The sequence below is a fragment of the Saccostrea echinata genome, unplaced genomic scaffold, assembly GCF_033153115.1.
Source record: "Saccostrea echinata isolate AGI-Se365-2 ecotype Australia unplaced genomic scaffold, CSIRO_AGI_Sech_v1 ptg000023l, whole genome shotgun sequence".
Classification (NCBI taxonomy): Eukaryota; Metazoa; Mollusca; class Bivalvia; order Ostreida; family Ostreidae; genus Saccostrea; species Saccostrea echinata.
The window spans coordinates 83,037-92,044 of record NW_026889772.1 but is presented as its reverse complement, the minus strand read 5'-3'; the positions used below and the strand labels follow the sequence as shown (position 1 = coordinate 92,044).

The following is a 9,008-nucleotide window of genomic DNA, read 5'->3' as shown; positions in this document are numbered from 1 at the left end:
GTGATCAGCATATTGCTAAATATACTTTCAATATAACAAATCAATTTCGAATGTTATTTTCAATAATTTGATTTAAATTAGCAAATTTTTAAAGAAAAAATTCGCAAAAAAGAAGAAAAAAAGAAAAAAAATATATGATACATTTGAAAAAAAATTTTTTTGGACAATAAATAAAACTCAAATATCCAATTCCTAATAATTGTGAAGAAAAGAAAGATGAAATGATCAAGTGCAAATCCAAAACATAATCCTTGGAAAGATGTCGTGCAATGGGGAATAAAGCATTCCCTGTAGACTTGTCACCCGCCGAGAACTTATCTATATCATGTAAGTGGATTGACCCATAACGAATAAATACGTAATAAGGGCCCGAAAATTTGTACAAAGAACGTCAGTCATCATGAGACCAAATATTTGACCAAACAGAATGATTAAGCAATAACCTCGTACTAATTATAAGATATCTGAAATTTTAAATGGTGATACTCCTGTAACATCAACAGATTTGGCAAAAGACTGTTATATTTTACATAGTACACAGATGGTCTCGAGTATCGAATTAACTAAGAGATTTAAACAACATTTGCAGACATAAGAGAAGATAACGATAGAAGAGATAAGGCCATCACGTTAAGCATAAAAATAAAATAAAATTGTCAATTGTTAAAATTGTTAATTTGCCATCAATGCCCTCATTACGTAGGTTAAATATTCAAACATAAACATACGTGTCAGATTCTGGGGTGTTTCTATTTCGAGTTCAGTGAGATATATCGAAGCGAGGTATAAATGAAATGGATGTTAATGATTCATAAAAAGCTGTATATATATCTGAATTTAATGTAAAACAAAAGTTTGTAAAAATAATTTCAGCAGATTGTTTCAAGTCATTTCTCCAAATAACATATAAAAATTATCTACTTCTAACCCTATCCATAACTTGACTAAGAATCATTTTATTTAAATAAAATAATTTTCAGGATGACAAGATATGAATATTTTATACTCACCGAATGGGATTGTTGACACCACACTAAGACAATACACATCAAGAACACGACTTCTCTCAGCATTGTTTTGAATTTTAACACTTAGGTGTTAAAACAACTGCCTTTATAGCAAAGAAACTCAATCTATATACTATTGGTGATGAATTTGATAAACGTTCTATCAATTTTCTACATCTTTAAAAGAGAGTAAAAATAAAACTTTAAGGCGTGCTTCTCTAACAAGATTACCTATCATACAAAGTGCATCAAGTTCTTTTATCAAAATAATGAAGAAAAACGCCTATAGCAAGGAAGGACACAGGATAGCCAAACCTTTCCATCAAATGCATAATGATTTTTTATGAGCCTACGAGTGACATTTTTTACTTTGAACAAGCCTGTTTAAATTATTCTTAAATTTGATGTTCCTTAAAATAAGCATAGTAAAGGATAGAGTTTTTGTGTATTTTCCCATTGATTGGATTCAAAATAGAAATCTTTTATATTTAAAATGACTAAGCGCACTTAAGGAATCTTTAGGAGAGGCAAAACTGTGTACTCCTCCATAGCACCTAATCTCACGTCAGGTGTTCTGGGGGTGTGTGTCAGTATTTGCTCTGCTCCTGATTTTTGTTGTTCCAATGGACTTTTGGGCTTGATTGCTGTTTGTTGTCTTCATATTTAATCAGATATTTGTTCACACATGCTTCTGTCAAATTCACCTATAGATGACCTCAATCATGTCATACAAAAATCAATGTTTAAATATTTTTTGCGTTCTTTTGATCTGAAAGAGGACATTCTTTTATCAAATATTGCTAAAAGCCAAGAGATGTCTGGTTCTCTATAATCATCTTAAGTCTTTTATCTCCCTTTAGAAATTCTATATATTCGTTCCATGAACGAGTTTATACATTCGCGTCTACATATGAGTGAAAATATCTCGAGAGGGACGTTTAACAACAAACAAACAAACAAAGCAAAAATTTTATAAATTATCTCAGTATCAGTTTTAGCTTTAGATATGCAACATAATTGACCTAGAAATATAGTTGTACTGTACTTCCTTTGTGCAACGAATTGTCACAATTTAACCCTCTTTCTCGCCTTCAAATGTTATGAGTCTGATCAAAGTTGCAGAACAAAAACATCATCACAATGCCTACGTAATTAAAAAAAAGAAGGTTTTTATCAGAGAAGAATAGTTTTCCTGTCACATTATTTATACCTAGTAATGTAAGTATTTTCTTTAAAGTTTTGTTCAATCGCTCATATACTAGTACTCTAAATGGATTACAATTTTGAAGTATGAGTATATAAATTAGATAACCAAGAATATGGACCGTGAACTATTAAAAATTGATCGAATACTGGTGTCTAATCTTTCACATAAAGGTTTGGAGAATAATCTTTTGATTTGCAAGTAATGCATTTTCTAAGATATCGGTTTGATATGGTACGTGTAGTCGCCCACGGATCACTTACAAGCTGATGACAATCGTTTATTTATCCCACACAATCAGAGTAGAAGACATTTAACTTTAGAACAATGAAACGTTTTACAGAGGACGTTCTCTGTCAGCTCACGATTTAGCAAAGCGTTAAACCACCTTAGTAGTCCGTTATTGTTGCGTAGACCCGACCGGTCACACTCGCCAAGTAATCCTGTCATGGGTTAGGGTTAGGGTTAGGTTAGGGTTAGGGTACAGGATAAAAACGAAAATGAACATGGATTTAAGTGAACATTTAGGTCAATGGGGATTAAAGGATAAAGTAAAAGTGAAAGTGAAAGTCAGGGATAGAAGTAATAGTAAAGGAAATAGTGGAATTTTCCGAAGCTCATAACTTTCTTATTTATCGTCGGATTAAGACGAGTTTGGTGTCGTTGGAAAGCTAAGAAAACGGACAACATGACTAAGTCAGAGGCATAAAACCCAGATGTCAGGAAAAGGGAGAAAAGTTGGCTTCTTATTTACACCAAAGATTGTACTTACAAATTGACAAATTGAGAATTTTTGACCATTTTCAACCTCCCATATCTGGAGAATGGCATGCAATCGACACACCGCACTTACGTCAGTGATACACCCCGATAGGGACTCCTAGAAGCTGCAAAGAGTTAGCAGAAATACTTTCTCCCTCTAAAAATATTAATGACTAAACATGCGGAAAATATACAAAAGTCCTAGAAAATCTGAGACAGGGGTTGGACGGTTTTTTATGGTCAACTCCAGACAACCTGGACGTTGCTGAGGAGGTCTCAGTGAGTACTTTTCAAGTGCCCAGAAAACTGGTTATGCTCGGAGACGAGGTAAACTTGCGTTCCGCGCTAAGTTCTTTTCCGGCTGATAAGCGCGGAAAGGGTGCGAGATAAAGGCCCTAAAGCAGTACATAAAAGATTAAGAAGACTTCAAGGAATCCACATACCAAAGCTCAGCCTCAGTGCTCCAAGGGCATGCAACCTATGGGTATTTGAAGTAAATGTTCTGTAATTCCAGTTGGACCAAAAGACGACGTCGGCGGAAGTCGAAAATTTGGGACGAAAGGAAACTCCTCTTTTCATGAAAGTAAGTCTTGAAATCCTTACCTCAATCCTTCTCTCTGAAATGAGCAAAAACTGCTCAGAAGGGGTGGCAAATTGACGCCAAATTGAAAGGTCCGTATCTCTCTTAGTTTTCAGGCGATTTTCAAATTCTTGGTGTCATTGAAAAGGTCTTGGCAAGTTCTGTCAACAACCGGAAGATGGTTATTAGAGGTTAAAGAGGAAAAAAGTTGCGAGGGTTGAAAGATGTCTGTGTATGCAGCGTGGGTACACCTAGGCAATATCTGCTCTAGAAAGCCTCAAGAAAAGTGGCTAATTGTTCTGAGCGTTATGGCTATGGATAGATGTTGTCAAGAGCTTTGTGACAAGCCCAAGATCTTGAAAATCCATAACGAAATAAAGATCTTCTGCCGTTTGCAAGCATATAAAAGAAAATCGCCTGTTATTGTACTTTCTGCTCTCTAGAACGACAAGTGCAGGGTAAGGGTTAGGGTTAGGGTTAGAGTCAGCGTAAAGAGCTCTTCAAGACCTTTCCAACGACACCAAGAACGTTGACATCGGAGCAGTCTGTCAAAAGATATGAGCAAAAAACGAAAAGTAAGGGTTTGCAGGGGGTTAAAGTCAGGGTTAGTGGGGGGATAGGGTTACGGTTAGTGTTAGGATAAGGGTTAGGGTTAGGGTTAGTGGGGTTAGAGTTAGTGGGGTTAGTGGGTTTAGGGTAGGGTTAGGATTAGGGATAGTGGGGTTAGTGGGGTTAGGGTAAGGGCACTTTGACGTGTTGCGGGTGCGGGATTGCGGGACTCCGCCTATTTTATCACGTGATTGTCAATCATTTCATTGTGAAAGTAGGTGTTTTCTTGCAGAATTTCTTTCGATTTGGACGTTTATATACTGTTGTGTTTTTAATGGGTGATTTTCTTGATGTAAGGTAATATTTCATTTGATTTTTTTAATTGCTAATTATCATGTATTGTTTGAGAAAGCAACGGCATCTTTTTTAAGGAAGTAATGCATAATCTTGCCTTATTTTTGCATCAAAAATTTACGGAAGTATAATGAATTTTTTGTGTTTAAGAGGACAAAGTTTATGTATATGTTTTTGTGTTCTTCAATAGTACCTGGTAATTTAAAGTGTATTTTCAATGGTTAATTAGGATATATTCCTTTTAATTACACAATAAGAACATATTGATTGAAATTAAGGTCATTTAAGTAAACTTCAAATGATGCTGAGTATGCACACCAGTGTACTCGGGTATACCCTAGGTATACCCGGGTTTAACCCAGGGTATACCCGGGTTTAACCCAGGGTATACCCGGGTTTCACCCAGGATAATCAAGGGTTAAACCCAAGATATACCCGGGTTTCACCCAGGATAATCAAGGGTTAAACCCAGGATATACCCGGGTATAACCCAGGATATACCCGGGTATAACCCAGGATATACCCGGGTATAACCCAGGATATACCTGGGTATTACCCAGGTATAATCAAGGATATACCTGGGTTTAACCCATGATAAACCCGAGTATAACCCAAGATATACACGGGTTTAACCCAGGTTAAACCCGGGTATAACCCAGGGAAAACCCGGGTATAACCCAGGGAAAACTTGGCCGTGCTACAGGGTGAATATTATTGTGAAACCCAGGTATACGATGGGTTTACTTTGGTTTTCTACAGGTTTTTTACTCTTTATTCATATTTATTTTACTTAATGAGTATGAGAACATATATTTTTTTGCTTTCCAACATTGTGATGTAGGATCTTTTAATATTGTTAGTACAATTTTCAGCATATAAATTTTTTTCTGGATTTTACATCTTCTGCAAAGGGTACCATTTTAATATAACTGATTAAAGAGACCTTCTATTATGTTAGATAAGTAAAGTTAGCTTTATTTAAATGTATATAAAATTGAATCAATATGACTGGAACTTTTTTTTTATTTAAAGATGAATACCGAGGAAGATGAGCAGACTTTTGCGGAAACTGTGATGGAGAACATGAACTTAGCGACTAGGTATTATCCTGTGAGCGAGTCACCCATGTTATTCTTAAAAAGAGATAAACGGGTATTCGTAAGAAGCGTGACAGTTGACGAAGCAGAAAGAGATGTTTGGCTTCAGTACACTTTTGATATTGATGGATGTGTTATTGAACTGAAGAATTTAAATGGAATACGAATGCCAGTTAGACATATAACACTCTTTCCGAATGACAATGGCAGTTTACGTGAGATTAGAAGCACTTTAAAGAAACATGTCAATTTAACAGAATATTCTAAAAGCGAGGTTATGAATTTCAGCAGCTCTTAAGGGTTTCAATTGTTTTACGAAAGAGGATGGGAGTGCTGGATAGCCATGATACCTGTACACAAGAAAGGTTCTGTAGCTTTTCCGAAACAGATAATCAGACAACAAACATTCAATACATTCCTTGCATTGAGAACGAGATTCAAAGATATACTCGCAGATTATGCTATGAATGGAATTGCTTCAAAAACACTTATGAAAAACGATATCAGGGATGTCCGTAAAATGTTCGTGTTACCTGATGACTGTTCTACAATACTTTCTGCTTTACAGACTGCTCTGAACAACATCTCTTTAACAGGATTTAGGCCAATAATATTTTGTTTTCGTTTTGGAGAAAAAATGACGGATGGACTACCATTATCTGATTTTAATAGGGAAGAGATATGTAGGTCAACTGTTCATGCAGCTGTAGACATTTCCACGGATGGTGAGGTAGATCTCTTGTGGTCCACCTCCGGTTTGCAGGAAGTAATCGGCTTGAGAGGTGTATTAAGTACATGTTTATCACTTACAGACTGTGGAAATTTTCAAAGCAATCAAGATGGAAGGCCAATGGATATTAAGAATGGTTTACGAAAGGTTTGTCGCTTTCCAGACCAGTTACAGTTTGTTCAACTTTATGCCGATATTCCACACCGTCAGCCCAATTGTCGATTTCATCCAGTGTCGGCTTGCATTGGTGGAGGTATGTGTTTTACAAGGCCGACAGCAGAAGCTTTCCTCCGAGATGCAGAACAATACATATCAACTCTAGAGAGCAACTGGGTGCTAATGAGAAAGAGTGCTTGTAGACTTGAATTTGTCGTTGCGCAGGATACCGCATTATCTGACAATCTGCATGCTCTTGACTTCTTAGATCTAATAAACTTAGAGCAACTTCTGGAAAATGTGCCTTTGTTGGCTCCCTTGCCACTCCAAACACTCAGTTGTATCAGACATTTGGGCTTGTGGATGTGTAAAGAACTCCGAGAATTGTTGGAGGGTTTTCAGAAAACGGGAAATGTGCTAACCACTTGGCAATCTTATCAATTAGAATTAGCCAATGAAAAATTGCTCTGGGGAAAACCACTCTGTTCAAGGAGTACCACATATTCAGTTAATCTTGGACCCGGAGCTTTGGGACCGAGTCGAAGTTTGACGGGACCAATTTGGTTTCTTGTCGCTAGACGTCTACTCAACTTGCATGCAAAACGATCGAAGCATCCCTCCACCTGAAATATGGACCAACTCGGAAATGATCCGTAAAATGATTGCACGATCAGTGGGTTTGCACGATCATTTGGATGCCAGCTATGGCGTCATTGGTAGACATTTGGTAGTTGCATTGCTTCACGACTTACACGAAACTGGAAAGGCTGCTACTTACGTTCTCTTTGATGATTTCTTAGGAGAGATGAAATCTGACAAAACCAGGTTTAAGACAGTTGGTGCTGTGACTCTGAAATCGCTAATAAAACTGTTGACAACAAAGAGGAGAACCGAAACACAGATGGTATTTCCAAGCCTGTGCAGACTTTTGGAGAAAAACACCCTTCCAGTTGAAGATATTGTACAGTCTGGATTTCATGAGCTCAACTTAAAACACTTTCCAGCAGTGAGTACATACGACCGTCATGGAAACATGATTCTGACTTGGTCTTTTCACGGAAACTTTTGGAACATTGTCATTGATCAACAGTCTCCCGAAATACAAGAAAGTACGCAACAAATGATGTCTGACCTAGTTAGAGGTGATCTGGAAAAACGCGGACTAGTTTATGCAAGCAAGCTGAAAAAAACTCCAAAGGTACTTCCTTGGGTGTCTATATGTTTACGCAGGCTCCAAAGAGAAAAACTCGAGTTGGAGCCAACTGTGACGGTATTGACATATATCAGCTGCATCGCCTTCTTGATGCAGGGCTTTTATGTAGAATATGAAAGGTTGGCTGCTCTCACGATCGATCTTCCTTTGGACAAGAACCGATTGATCGCGTTGGAAATATTATCTAAACTACAGTTGGCCAATTTCAGGTTTCGCAACCTACACTTGAAGCGTTTGCACTTTACCGTCCCACATAAAGTCGACCTGGAAATGGGAGAGCAAAAGAAGAATAAAGGAGAAGAGGAAACTAGGGATACGGAAGTTAGTTCCAGAGGAGAGCGAATGGAAGAGATGTCAAAGAAAATAGGTGACGATGATGATCCACTTGTATTTGATAAAGATATTGGACAGAAGAGGACTTCAACTTGTAAACCGGTAACCAAAATTACCCAAAGTACATGGTCAAGCCAAGAAATTGAATTCTTACATGAAGTACGAAGTCTAGATGGGATCAACTTTCTAGAGAAATATGAACGCTTTAAATCAAAGTGCCTGAAGTCAAACATTCCTTTCCGAACATTTCGGGCCTTTGAGTCAAAATTACGAAGACTTTGAAGACTGTAAACGTATACACACCGAACTGTGTTGCTGTTTTTAGAAACTTTCTCAAGGCAGAAACATATAACAGTTTTGGAAGGAAATGTAAGATTAAGAGAGACGATTCGAGATGATACAAAGAACTTTGATCAATTATTTTTACATTCAACATTATTTGACCTAATAATGTATTACTGATGAAATGTCTGATATTGTAAAATTTTGGAATTTCTACATTTGTAATCATTATAGGTAATAAGAGTTTTGAAAGTTCATTATCATTATATTATATAAATTGCATTAAATCCAATGAAGAACCTTTTGACTTTTATTTGTATATAAAACATTTATCGAAAAGTTAGATAAGTCATGTTGTTAGATTAATAAAATTGAAAACTTCATAACATAATATTTTCTGTCGAAGCTTATTCTAAATATCCATTTTGAAAGAAAATCGGAACAACAGATACGAGGTTTATGGAGATGAAACTGGATGAACACTGCAAGAAAGGGTTAACTCGGACTCATCCATTTAAATTCCGGGTTCGGGAAGGTTTAAGCGTTCATTCGATTAAACATCATCTACTTATATTACAACCCAAATATAAACACCAGGTATGAAGTTTAAAGGGATAACCCTGAATGGACCCTAAAAATCAGGGTTAACTCAGGGTTGGCCCTTTAACTTCCGGGTTCGGCAAGGTTTGAGGGTTCATTCGATTTAACACCATCTCCTTTACTTACAACTCGAATATGAAC

General features: G+C 36.7%; 1 pseudogene; it reads left to right on the top strand.

Annotated features, from left to right (window-relative positions):
- The first annotated feature begins 5,564 nt into the window (after positions 1-5,564).
- On the top strand, positions 5,565-8,494 carry LOC133191321 (uncharacterized; annotated as a pseudogene).
- The last annotated feature ends 514 nt before the right edge of the window (positions 8,495-9,008 follow it).